General features: G+C 48.6%; 1 protein-coding gene and 1 non-coding gene across 4 annotated transcripts in view; one reads left to right on the top strand and one right to left on the bottom strand.

The window, feature by feature from the left end:
• Positions 1 to 893: 893 nt before the first annotated feature.
• Positions 894 to 1044, bottom strand: LOC138581499 (5.8S ribosomal RNA). The gene has a single exon (XR_011304586.1). It is a non-coding gene; the product is annotated as a 5.8S ribosomal RNA (ribosomal RNA).
• Positions 1045 to 2930: 1886 nt separating this feature from the next.
• The window catches only part of LOC138580891 (uncharacterized), a 414120-nt gene continuing 402988 nt past the window's right edge, over positions 2931 to 14062 (top strand). For all 3 annotated transcript variants that reach the window (XM_069651786.1, XM_069651787.1, XM_069651785.1), the window contains exon 1: positions 2931 to 3425. The gene's annotated coding sequence lies outside the window, so the exon portion shown is untranslated. The remainder of the gene's footprint in view (positions 3426 to 14062) is intronic.

Genomic DNA, 14062 nt, shown 5'->3' on the forward strand with positions numbered 1-14062 from the left:
TACCTCACTGGTTTCAGGCCCTCTTGAACTCTCTCTTCAAAGTTCTTTTCAAATTGCCCTTATGGTACTTGTGGGCCATCAGTCTCGCACCCGTATTAAGCCTTAAAAGAGTTTACCAGACGCTTTGGGCTGCATTCCAAAGCAACCTGACTCCAAGAAGACATGATCCCGGTGTGCAAGAGGCCGCTACCGGCCTAACACTGTCCGCGGTGTGAGACTCGATCAAAAGGACTTGAGCCCCCCCGAGCAATGCTGGGGAGAACGTATTCTCTACGCCACATTTCCCACACCTGCCGCTGAATGGTGATTCGGCGCTGGGCTCTTCCCTCTTCACTGGCCGTTACTGAGGGAATCCTGGTTAGTTTATTTTCCTCTGCTTAGTAATATGCTTAAATTCAGCGGGTCACCACATCTGATCTGAGGCCGTAGTCAGGGGAGCACAAAGCTCGGGGCAGCTGGCCTCGGGCCCGTACGGGGGAGTTGCCCCAGCCCTGTGCCTCTGGCACAGGCGAGTGTGCACTGTCCCAATCTGCGACCGAAGCCCACATGGTCACGAGTTCTGCGCTCCATGGCCATCCTGCGCCTGCAGCCGCAGGACGCCACAGACAGGTGCCCCCGGGGTAGGGTGAAGGTGCGCCAGGCTTTTTTAAGGCCTGCTGCTGCCGCCACCACCACATCCGGGGCGTGCCGGCCAACCGGCCCTCCCAAAACTAGCATGAGGCGGGGAAACTGGGGAGGCCAGGACACGTCGGCAATGAGCTTGCGCGCCAGGTCCAGGGATCCAGCGACGGTGCTGATCGGGGTCTGACCTTAGGGGGACAAAGGGAACGGGGTCCCTGCAACAGCCCCAGCCACGCCACTGGGAGGGAACCCTGGGGCGATTGATGTACAAGCGACCCTCAGACAGGCGTAGCTCCAGGAGAAACCCGGAGCAGCATGGCGCGTTCATAGTGTTGATCAATGTGTCCTGCAATTCACACTAATTCTCGCAGCTAGCTGCGTTCTTGATCGACGCACGAGCCGAGTGATCCACCGCCAAGAGTCACAGGCAACTTTTGTTTTGTTCCAGATGTCGGCCTGACCCTGCCGGGGCAGGAGAGGCCGGGGGAGGCAGCACCGCCTGTGGCGGGACAGCCCAGCGCCCTGTCAAGCTCGGCCGAGACCATAGTGGTTTTAAAAAAAAAAAATCCAGGCTATCAGCCTGGGAAGCCTGACCGCGGCCTGCAGCAGCACAGCGCTCCCCAGGGGGATGGAGGTAGGCCGCTCCGCCACCTACCCACCTGGCCCGATCCACTCATCCTTCCCCAACCCCTTCTGCTTCCCTTTTGGGGGGGGGCTGGGAGACAGACAGCGAGGCGGGTCAGAAACAGCACAGACAGGGGGTTGGGTGGGACTGCTGGTGTCTTCAAACCCCAGCCCAGACGCATAGGGCTCAGCTCCAGTTACCTGGGCAAGAGGGAAGGTCACCCGCTGCGCCAGCGGGCCTGCCCATCGCTCGCCCACTGATGTGGGCGGCTGGAACCTTGGTGCCCGTCCGTCGAGTAAGCCTGCTGCACAATGGCTCATGCCTGGCGTGCCGCTCCCCCGTCTGCCTGGGGAGGTGCCCCTCGAGAGCAGTCAGGTTTCCCCTGCTGCCCCTACTCGGGGCTTCCCTACTGACTGGGGTGTGCCCCCAATAACCACCCACTTGCAGGTCAGAGAGACGAGTGTGCGCCCCTGGCCAGCGCAGAGGCGGGGTCAGTGAGGAGAGGGGGCCACGCAGGGCTCCCTTTCCGGTGCGTGGTTGGGGACATCCCCAGCAGATTAACCCAACCCTGCCAAGCGCCCCTGTCCATCTGCCAAGCTCCCCTGTCCATCTGCTGGGTCACGGACCCCTCTCCGGTGGAAGGGAATCTCCGCTCCCTGGTTTACCATGCGCACCGGACCACTCTGCAAGAGGTGCCCCAGAATGTGGGTGTGTGCGTCTGGGATGCAATCGAGATGGATGGGTCCAAGCCTCTCCCTCCTGCTGCTCCGCTTTTAGTGGTCCTTCATGCCCCCACTCATAAGCAGATACCCAGCCCTACATGTCCCAATTCACACTCAAATGCCCTATTTCTCCTTCCAAACACATGTTCCAGATTCAAATGCCACCTCCGGCCTGACCCACATGCCACCATCCCTCCATCTGAACCCACACAAAGACACCAACATCTGTCCCTCCATACCTACACCAAGATGCTCCACCCCTCAGAGCCACACCCATATGCTTCACCACTACCTCCAGCCTCACACTCAGATGGCGCCATCCGCCCTCTCTCTATACCCACACCCGATTACTCCATCCCTTCGACATACACATACTCCCACCCCTCCAATAAACCAACATCCTTCTCTCCAGACATACATACCCCAACCCTCCATTCACACCCAGCTGCTCCCTTCCTTCCCACCAGAGTGCTCCAGCCCTGACCCAGATCCTCCATCATTCTCTAACATGCCCCCATCATGTGCCGTATCCCTCCATTCCAAATCAACAATGCCCCCCTCCGTTCTTAGACCTCCATACCTTTCATGGCGAATAGTTGAACATGATTTTTAAAGTAAATGTAATTTCCCGCTCCCTTATGAAATCTGGTGTCTTGCAGGAACGTTCACAGTATCCCGAAGAAAATGTAAATTGTATTTGCAGGCAGCCTGCAGTCTTGCCGCTCAGACAAGGCTAAGTCGGATGCTCCAGGGTCTCGTATTAACGTTCCCGCTATCCCAAAGTAAATGCCCAACCACTTCAAGCCAAAGGCAGGCAGAGTCCGGTGGCACTTGCACCGGTAGCCACAGCCTTCCGGAATACCGGTCAGCCGCGCTCACTGAAATTGCTCCGAGACGGAGTTCGGAACCGCTACATAGCTCCGGAAATCACACCGATGACATCAGAGGTCACGTGAAGAAGAGTGGGCGGGCCGTTGCTATGGTCTGTTTCTCGGATGGGAACTAGTCGCTACCAAAGAAGACGGACTGCTGTCGAGCACAGGACTGGACAGGACTCAGGAGATCTCTTCCGGGAATGTGTCATGATCCTTGTCCCTGGTGGGCTGAACTTATTTTGTTCTGGGCACGATTTTGCTGTGCGTGCATAAAGGGACATATGTGCTATTTTTTCTGTCAAACAGCCCTGGCCCCTCAACGTTACTGCAGACTTCTGTTTCCCCATTAAAAAGACTCTGCTACTAGACCAATATTTTCCCCGATTCTCTGGCGACGCTTTTTTGGCTTTACAACGTGGTGCTTACGCTTTTGCCTCACTGTTGGAACGGTTTAAATGATTTTCGCGATCACATGTTGGTCACGTGATTCTTCACTCCGATTCCTGGCACTTATGGAGGAACTGTTGGACCGGGTGGTTACTTCCACCGCTGCCGTAGACTTTGACGCTACCCACTTTACAGGTAATCCACATTGTATAAAAAGCGCATTATCCCTTTTAGAGAATGTTTGTCTGATTGAAGCTTGTCTTTAAACAGACCAGTGGCCGTATTGTTTTTATGTTACATACATGTGGTGCTCTTCAGCAGCCCATGCCCGCAAATCGTCTGGTCATTATGAGCACTGTGTTTTGGTATCCCGTTCAGTTCATGCACGCCAGGTCAGCTTTTGCCTTTTCTAATTGCACTGTCAATCATATTGAATCCGCAGGAGCGGATGTAATTAAACATGTGAAATAAAACGCGTATGCAATAAGACACAGGAGCCCGACGTGTAGGTCAACTTTCTTTATTCTTCAACTCTGAACTAATGTGTATGGTGGGCTGCAACCAGTACTGCCAACTCCTCAGTAAGGAAAGTAGCTATTGGCTGTCCTAGAAGTAGCTAAATGACGTTATAGCTTAATTTACATAATTGGCCATGTGCATGATGGGTGATTGCAGAGTGCACAGTTGTTATAGCCTCTCAATCATTTTTTCAGCCTGCTAGCTGCCTAATTGTACATTTCGCCACAACCCTAAGAGGCAGCCACTACATCACTCAGTTTCGACTTTGAGCAAATTGAATTCGCTTACATCTTTATGCATATATGTTCAACTACTGCATTGACATCGACTTTGCCCATTATTCGGGGGGGGGAGTGGAAAACTGTTGTAAGAAATGGGATGGGGGCTTGCGCCCACCCTTGTAATAAATACGTGAATGCACAGATTTAAACTCATTATATACGTATGCATACAAATGCATTAGATAAAAGGGCTTGGAATCAATTGCCTGTTTGTGTGGTGTTTTTGTTTTCAGCACCACACAGATCGTTTGCATTTTGCATGTTCCCTGCCTCGAACAAACCGAAACTCGGGAGAAAGAAAATTGCCTGGCTTTGCTTGATGTCGGTGATCTCAACACTTTGGACCAGAGACTTTGGAAATCCACTTCCTTGGTTTCCCCTGCGAGGCATATTTTGTGGTACAGAATATATTTTAACAAAAGCTGGAGGCATGTGAAAAGACCCTGTGCCGTTCCATTGGCTATTGGATTATATCAGGCCCCCATCTACCTAGCCTCCCGTTTCTCTCATTACTTGCTTACCTGGCTACTCAGATCAGCCCAAGTACACTGCTTGCCCATACCTAAATACAAACTGCAGAAAGCAGGTGGTGCAAGCTTCCCAGTCCTTGCCTACAAATTAAGGAACTTGCTTCCATTAACCATCAGATCCGAATCCTCTCTGTCCTTATTCAAACAAAAAACCAAACTCTGGTTACCCACCGTTCAAGACTAAACTCCTCACCACTTCCACCTCAGAACTACAGCTCGCTACCTTCCCTTGTAATTACATTCTTTATGCTAACTGTAGATAATGTTGTACATTATATATTGCTTATAATGCTAGTGAGTGAGTGTGTGTGTGTGTATATATATAGTGTTTACCGTGATATTTGTTAGGATTTTATATTGTATATCGAGTATACTATGTATTGTGTATATAGTGCCTTTCTTGCCATCACGCTTCTCTTCCTCACTGTAATCTACATGTATACCTTGGAGTACACTACCCAGTACGATTTTTGTTACTGTCTGTACCAATGTTGTACTAATGTTATTGTTCCAAGATATGCGCCCTGATGCCCTTGAGCCTGGTGCGCTATACAAATAAAATACACATATAGGAGTGCCAAGGTCGGCAGCCCTTTCTGTTGCAAGCCTGATATGTGGAAAGCACACTGCTGGAAAGCACTTTTCACCCCTGAAATCCTGCTTTTTTCTATTGGTTTGGAAACTTGCATAAATGACGGAAGTCCCCAAACCAATAGAGAAAAGTTGCTAGATTTCTCGATGGCCGCCTTTTCTGGACAAAGTCACAAGGGGCCTGTGATTTCTCGCTAAATATAGCGAGAAAGTCGCCAAGTTGGCAACACTGGCTGCAACCCACATCAAGAGTAAAAAGAGGACGGGTGGAATGCCTGCCCTTACATGGGCATAGAAAGGGGACATTACATCTCCCCCTTGTTTAACAAACAACTTGAGATGCTAACCTATTTCTTCAATCCATCGTGACTGTTTGCAAATCACCCTTCTGGATGGACTTCGCAGGGTGGGAGTGATTCTGTTGTTGCTACCACTCTCATTGTCATCTGTGTCCACATCACCGTCCATAAACTCAGAGTCTGCATCTGATGAGTCCTCGCAGTTGGTGGACTCTTCTCTCTCATGAGTCCGATCTCCTTCAAATGATCAGAAGAATGATTTGTTTCTTGCAAGAGTGCCAGTGGGACTGCCAGCGGTTACCATGGTTCCATGGATGTGGGTCACAGTCATGGGTTCTGGTTTAAACGCGGGTGTTTCCTTGAGTCTTGTGTTTGAAAAACTCCTGGCCCATATCCACTCGCTAACAGTAAACTCTCCCTGTCCCGTTCTAAATTAACAAACGCTACCAATGACGCAGGCACTGCCTCTGTCACTGATAATATGAGCACGAACCATCCAACTACCTATGAAACTAGTACTAAAGTTACCACAATCAAAGCAGCCCTTATTAATGCAAGATCCCTCCCAGCCCATGCACTGGATATTGCAGACTTCATCACTACTGAAGACCTTGACCTCCTTGCCGTCACAGAAACATGGCTACATGCAGCAGCCGGCCCATCTTTGTCCCTTGTCATACCAGACAACAATCACACAAAGGGGAATCTCCCAGATGAACCATTAACCAAATAGTTCAAAGACCCAGTTTTTGCTACAACTTGGCCCTATTCCATAGGTTATTGGATTACCTCAAAGAACAGTACACACAGAGAAGAGTATTTCTGTTATATTAAAAATTCCATAATTTATTGCGTAGGCCATAGGCCCTACGATTACAACCTTTAAAACAAAACATAAATACATAATAAAAATGTATGTATTCACACATCACATTTTTTTTAAAATTAATCAGTTGAAACTTAAGTGACACAATATAATAATCCAATTTGGGGAAGCCAGACAACAATGCCATCATTAGATGCGATAGAAACACTAACCAAGCGAATAAAAGGCGGTATTGCATTTTATCTTCAAGAACTCTATTGATATCAGAGCTCCAACCTCCAGATCCCATCTGCCGAATCAATGTCTATCAAACTGCCTCTGCTACCCAACCATACTGCCACAGTGCATCTCATTTACCGGCCACCTGGACCGATCTCCACATTCAACGTCCATCACTCCATGTATCTGGTCTGATCACCACAAAATAACCTTCTCCATTAAAGCTATACCACACAACCCTAAACAGAATATTGCCCCGGCTATCCATACCTGTAATAAGAAAGACATTACAACAGAAAACTCCTCCCGCTTATTCTTCCCCCTCCTTAATAACACATTAGCCTCCCACGTAGACCCCTAAAATCACGCCATTCTAAAAGCACTAAACACTATAGCTCTTTTTTAAAACTGCGTAAGCCCAAACCTCGATCTCACCTTAACTCCTGGTTTACACCGCACCTACGAGATCTGCGCAAAGCCAAGAGAAATGCTGAGGCACACTGGAAAAACTGCCCTTCGGAAGTCAACAAAAGCTTCCTGACCACAGCTTTCTCTAACTACAAAGAAGCGATCTTTTTTTAGCAAAAAAAGACATTTTAAATAAACGAATCATACAAGCTGAATCTAATACAAAAGAACTGTTCAAGATCCTCAAAGAGCTTGCATCTCCTGTTGCCCCCATTGACCAATGCATCACAGACTCCTCTTGGTGCACCAACATTCAAAAGGCACTCTTTGATAAAATATTTATGCTACAAACTAAAATCAACTCTTAAAAAATGTAGCTTACTCGCTGACCCAGAATCTAAACTGCCCCAATCATTCAAGCGGCCGCTCATGACCTTGCTCCTTTCATTAGCACTATCATTAATGCCTCCTTCAAAACAGGAATTGTGCCGGACAAACTTAAAGATGCTTGGGTCATCCCTCTAAAAAAAAAAACCACTCTTGACCCTTGTAAACCATCCAACTATAGACCGATTACAACGGTACCCTTTCTACAAAAAGATTTTGGACCGTGCTGCCTATCTGCAAATACAGAATTACCTAGAATCTAACAATCTCCTGGGCCTTAGGCAATCAGGCTTCCGCCCCAGACGCGGTACAGAAACAGCCTTGATCGACCTTATAACAGAAATCCAAAATATAAAAGACAAGGCACTCCTACTTCTGCTTGATCTATCGGCAGCTGTTGACTTGGTCAACCACCAAACCTTCTGCCACCACCTAAAAATAGCTGCCCACTTCTCAAATGAAGCTACATCTTGGATCAAATTATTCCTTCCAAATAGAACCATGAGGGTTTTCTCACCATCTGCCTCTGCTGAACCCTCACCAGTCCTCTGTGGGGTACCGCAAGGGTCCTGTGCCTCCCCTACTCTCTATAATGTGTTCACGAAGCCTCTCTTAGAAATTCTTGATTATCTGGGTGTTACGTACACAAACTACGCAGATGACACCCAGATACTCATCCCTATCACTGGCACCACACAACTGACACAAAAGCCCTGAATGAAGTCTACTATCCAAGCCTGCATGGCGCATCATGGACTCTGTCTAAATGATGAGAAAACTGAGCTACTAATCCTCAGTTCTCACATTAGACTTAATAAACTGGACTCTGCGTTCAAATCCTTCATTATCGATGGTAACACTATTAATGTATCCAATAATACTAAAACCCTAGGTATTTACCTGGATGCTACACTCACCAGACAAACTAACGCTGTGGTTGCAGCGTCAGCGTGCACATGCAAACTAATTACTGCATGCAGGCTCTTTCTCACAGCAACTAACAGTATTACCGTTACTAGAACCCTAGTCATGGCCAAATTTGACTATTGTAATGCCCTCTCACTAGGGACCAGTCAAAGAAATATCAACAAGCTCCAAGTAACCCAGAATAATGCCATTAGGGCTGCCCTCAACATCCCAAGGAAACTTCACATTTCTGACACAAGACAAAACCTTCAGTGGCTACCCATTGAGCACAGAATCTCCCTTAAAACCTTAGCACTGACGCACAAAGTCCGGGTGAACCTTGCCCCAGCATATTTTACCAACTGGCTCTCTGCCCACACATCTCCAAGACCCCTTAGCGCACAACCGATCCATTTATAGATGGCTCCAAAAAAGCTGGAGGATCTAGTTTCCCTGTCCTAGCGGCCAAGCTATGGAACACTCTACTTCCTTCCCTCAGAGCTGAACCCTCCTTCAAACTATTTGAAAGTAAAAACAAATGTTGGCTTCAGGGGTTGGACCCAAACATAGCCTGTTTTGCCCTGTATTGCTACTTATATCTGTAAGACATGCCCCAGGGCCAGGAGCGCTTTACAAATAAAATAAATATAAATACTATTACTTGATATCTTATTTGAAAGTCACTGGTCCTTGCCTTCCTTCTGTGATCAGCATATTCTTTCATTTCGCGTTTGCTTTCCCGATCCTTTGATCTGGCCTTGGCTTCCCTGTTTTCAAATGCCTCGCTGTTGAGATTATGTGGGAGAGTTGTTCTCACCACTTGACCGATCATTACTGCTGATGGGCATACTGCCGTGTAGCTACGCGGGGGTGCCTGTAGTCCCAAAGTAATGTACAGATGGCCTGCATGAACGATCCCTTAATGATCAAGCAGATTTGGAGAGCACGTTTTAGATTGTCCATAAACCTCTGTATTGTTCCGTTGGCTTGAGGCCAGAGCAGTGTGATTTTGCGGTGCAGAAATCCTAGATGTTCTGCAAACACTGCAAAATCATGCCTGCTGAATGGGGGTCCAAACTTTACATTGGTGGGTATTCCGTAGTCGGCAAAGGTTTTGTCCAATGCTGGGATGACCGACTGAGCGCTCGTACAGTGGATCAGATGTATCTCTGGAAACCTGGACATCTCGTCCATGATTACTAGCACATATTTACCATTGGAGAGTGGACCAAACATGCGTCCCACACTTGCTGGGGCATCGTTATCATTTTGAGTGGTTCGGGGAAAGTGCGTGGCGCGACTGCCTTGCATGATATGCATTTTCCCAGCGTCTGTTCAACTTTGGTATCCATCTGTGGGAACCATGCCTGTCCTGAGTTGCTGCTTTGTGGATACAATGCCGCAGTGTCCTGTGTGTGCCATGTTGATTACTTGATCCTCTAGACTTACAGGGATAATGATTCTGTTTTTTTTAATAGTAATCCTTCCGGCTAGACTGACAGAGAGTGTGCCTTTATGAGGCGGAATGTCTGCAGTTGCTTCTCCTCGGCTGCGGCTTGATCTTCTCATGGTTATTTCTCTGATGCCACTTGCCGGATGTTAGTCTCTTACTGTCATGAGCAAACGGTCTTGCTTCGTGCCTTCCAATATTTGCGGTAGTGGGACTGACTTGGGCCGTGCATTACTCACAATGTAATTAAAATTTTGGCTTGCTTTGATGGATTGTCTTATTTTTGATGGGTAAGGGATATCTGTATATAGAAAATCAGTGGGATTCTTGTATTTTCCTGGTCGTTGTATGATGGTTAAAGAATATTCTCTCAAACGGAGCCCCCATCTAGCGATGTGAGGTGGCATCTTGGCTGTTGGCTTGCCGTATATAGTCGTGAGGGCATGGTGATCTGTTATGATGAATGGTCGACCATATAGGAACAAATGATAGTGCTTGCACGTCCCCATACAACGGCGAGACGGGAACATTTTTGTCATCATCTCCTTTGGGCTGGTCGTGGAGGCCGACATAATCTGCTACATCACGTGCACCAGGCCCATCTGCGTAGCTGATCGGAAGCTAAGGATGCTTCCTCATGGGACTTCACCTTTGACTACGCATATCGTGACCCTCATGCGCTTGTCCTTGTATGTACATGCAGATATGTAAGTGTCTGCCTTTTTTTGTGTTTTTTTTTTTGTTGTTGTTTTTTTTATAAATTCTTTCTTGATGTTGAGGGACTTGTAGGTCTCTTCATTGATTACGTTGACTGCTGTGTCTCCGATATCTATGAGAAATTCTCGACTGGGTCCATTGATCTGTAATAGCAGAGTCAGGCAATATTGGGGCTCATTCATGTGTGCCGGTCCGCAAACGACGGTGCCGGTAAGCTGTTTCCGGACCGGCTTTATACGAGTCTGCCTGCCGGAGCCGCTGTGCCCGACAGGGCAGACCCCGCCAGACACAGTGGCCACGGTAGGCAGACCGTCACAGAAGCACCGGCACCGTTAATAATGGTGCCGGTGCTTCCGTGGTCCCCATTCCCACGGAATGGGGACTTACAATTTACTGGTGCCTGACAGTCCGGAACGCCAGGGTTGTAATAACAGTGTTTCCCGGCAAGTCCGGCACCAGTAAATATTTACGGGTCCGGCTGCAACCTACTGGTAGTACCGGCACGGTTACCGCCAGACTCGTAATGTTCCCCTTTGTGTTGCTGTGGCATTTCCTATGGCATATACATAGCCTCTTTTCCTGTCACCACTCGATGATGAATCTGACTCACTGCGCCTCCTTGGCGAGGCCTCAAAGTATCTTATCTTCTGCCGTGTCCCTCTCCTATGTGATCACTTTTGTGCTGTGACTGCCCTGCATCTTCTCGTCTGTCTTCATGTTGTCTGTCCCTGTGGGACGATTCCCTACTTCTGCTGTGCTGTGCGAACTGTGTCTGTTGGATGCTGGAGACCGCCACGTTCTTCAGCAAGGGCTTTCCCGCCTCGGGCAGTGATTTTTTCTGCTGTCTCTTTGGTTCTCAGCTTTCTGGAAGAACCTGTTGTTTTTGCACACCGATTGAAAATGGTTCTCACCTCCGCATTTGTCGCTGGTGTGGCCTACAGCCAGGCATGGGTCGATGTGCGGGAAGTTGTAGCCACACCTATAACATTTCCTCTGTTCTTGACTGTGTTCTGACGTACGCACAGGACATAGGGATGCTGTTGAGGCAGTTTGTGTGATTTTAATGTTGCTTAAAGTCTGCAGGCACAGCACAGTGTCTGCTCTGGCGAGTTGTAGGATTTCTTCAAGGGTCCTGCTCTTTTGTAGTAATTTCTTTCTAAAATCGGGCCGTTCGCAGCCTGCAGTAGCTTGACTTCAGGGCTTCCTCTGTTGAATAGTGGTCAAAGTCGCAATATCCATTTTACGCAATCTCATGACAAAGTTCTCCATGCTTTCCCCTTTGTCTTGTGTGGAAAATGTGGCGTGCGTAATCTACATTCTTTAGCGGGGTAAAATAATAATTCTGAGAGTCAGTAATACCTTGGAAAATGTCAGTCGAGTTTTCCGGCATTTCAAATACAATGTCTCTCACAATGGGGCCTAACGAGTGCAGAAGTATGCCTCTGAGGCAGCATTCTTCCCTGACGCCCTTTTCATCAATGTATTGAACTCCTTGAGCCACCTACTCCACCTTGGTGCCAGACTGCTCGTATCTGAGATGTCAAATGGTTGTAGGGACTCATGTCCTCTCTGGACACTGGGTTGCGACTTGCGAGGGGAAGAATTTGCTGGTGGGCTTTGTGAGCTGCTCACACCCTCACTGTCTGACATGATGGCAAGGTTTTACTGTAGAAAATTGAGGCAAAAGGTCACCTAGAAGCTGTCCTTTGTTGATGTCGTGTGCCACACATGAGTGTTTCTGCAGACAGCACTGTTTATGACCAGGGCCTTCCTGATCACGTGCTCTCTCATTTCTGATCTGCTACTAGTTTAAACGTTCGAATTTCCTCTGTGGCGATGCAACAAAATGTGGAAAACACACATTGTGTCCAAACTGAAAATGATTTCCTCTGTGGCGATGCACGAATTACAGAGCACAGAATGTTGGGCACGTGCCGACAAGATCAGATTCCAGCATAGGGCAGGTTCTCCTGTTGCTGCGTGTACGCACCATCAGGCAAGATGATCTGGACGAACACGCAGCACCAGCCAGGCCTGCGGACACACCGCAGGTGTCTTGTTAGAGCGCCCGGTGCCGTGTGTAGTCTAGGCACGGTTCCCGAGGGTGCGGGGGAAATACAGCCGTTGCAGGCACTGCACACCTCAGCCATATCCTGGGCTTCCGACAACGGCCGTGAAGTTGGAGGCCGGCGACACGGTCTCGGCAGGCAATGCCGTCTCTCTCAGTAACGAGGCGCACAGTGGAAAAATGGGGTCTCTTGCAAGGGCTGTAGCAGCTCAGGAAGGCGGGTGAGGCAAGAATTAAGTTCCCACCTTTCGAGGGCGATCTCTCCAAGAGTAGCGAAGTTCAGTAGCACTGGCTACCTTGATAGGAGAGTGGCCTTAGGGGGGACACTCGTGTGTAAAAATTGATGAATGCTCCAGGGGCCACCAGTAAGGGTTGCAAGTATTCGTCGTCCCTCGACGCACTCCAGACCAATCTTCGGCAGTCGAGTCTACTTCGGTTGTGGGTTCGATTCCTGCGGTTCTGCAGCTTTAGGTGCTGCGTTCCAGGGATGATTCCATGGTGGAACAGTATCGATTTCTCCGCTCCTGATGAAGGGATCAGGCCAGTTCCACTGCAGCTGGTCTGAGGACACTGGGACACAGCAGCAAGGCACCCATAAAGTTCGTCACCACAGCTGGGCGACACAGCGACTGCATATTCTCGGGTCCAGGCGTACTCTCCTAGGAATGCTAGGTGTACAAAACTCTGCTGGAGAGTGCCTTGTACTCTGAGTTTAAAATCGCTGCAAAAATGGCCATGTATACAAAATATTGCGGGAAAAATCCATGGTTTTGCCACCATAATCATGTAAAGGATGCAAGGGACACCCCCACAACCCCTGTACCCATTATACCATTTAAGGGGAGCAGGGGCTGCGGGGGTGTCCCCCGCTCCTCTTAAATGGTATAATGGGGTACACCTTTACTGGGTCAAACCACAGCATTTTCGCCACGATTTATTACCTGATGCCGTCCAGCCCACATCCTGGATGCACACACACAAGGCATGCAGAAGCGTGCAAAAGCTCTGGTTTGCGCTGGGATCTGCATGACCAAATAAGGGCTTTCCCGGGTCTGCTCAACCTGGGGAAGGCAAAGGGACAAGATGGCCAAAGGACAAAACGAAGGACCTTGTGGAATGGCCATTTTGGGGCCAAGCCACTGCCGTGGGCCAAATGCTGTATGGACCACACGAAAAGGTTAAACATATTTGAAAAATAATGGCTGCCACCAGCTCTGTCCAAGGCACATTTGTACTTCTACCAAAAAATCCTTTGAGGGTGTCTAGGCCCTTAAAAATGAAAGGAAGACACCAGTGCACTGTACTGTAGGGTACTTTGTGCAATGGTAACATGTTGCTAAAAACTAGCAACAAAGTGAAAGACTAAGGGAAACAAAGTCTCTCAGTACTGACTGTCTTTAAGGGCATGTCAGTTTCCCCATAAGAAAGTGAGGGAAACGCCAGTACAGCAGAAGGCTGGGCTCCACTGGTAAATGTCAGGCAAGGATGGTCGGACAACAGAAAGTTGGGGCGGGGGGGGGGTGGAGTTTCGCAACTGGAGGGAAAATTACACATAAATGGAAATCTTTCCTAACGGTATGCAATAAGACACAGGAGCCCGATGTGTAGGTCAACCTTCGATATTCTTCAAT

Source organism: Ambystoma mexicanum, chromosome 3p (genome assembly GCF_040938575.1).
Source record: "Ambystoma mexicanum isolate Mex_15411 chromosome 3p, UKY_AmexF1_1, whole genome shotgun sequence".
NCBI classification, from domain to species: domain Eukaryota; kingdom Metazoa; phylum Chordata; class Amphibia; order Caudata; family Ambystomatidae; genus Ambystoma; species Ambystoma mexicanum.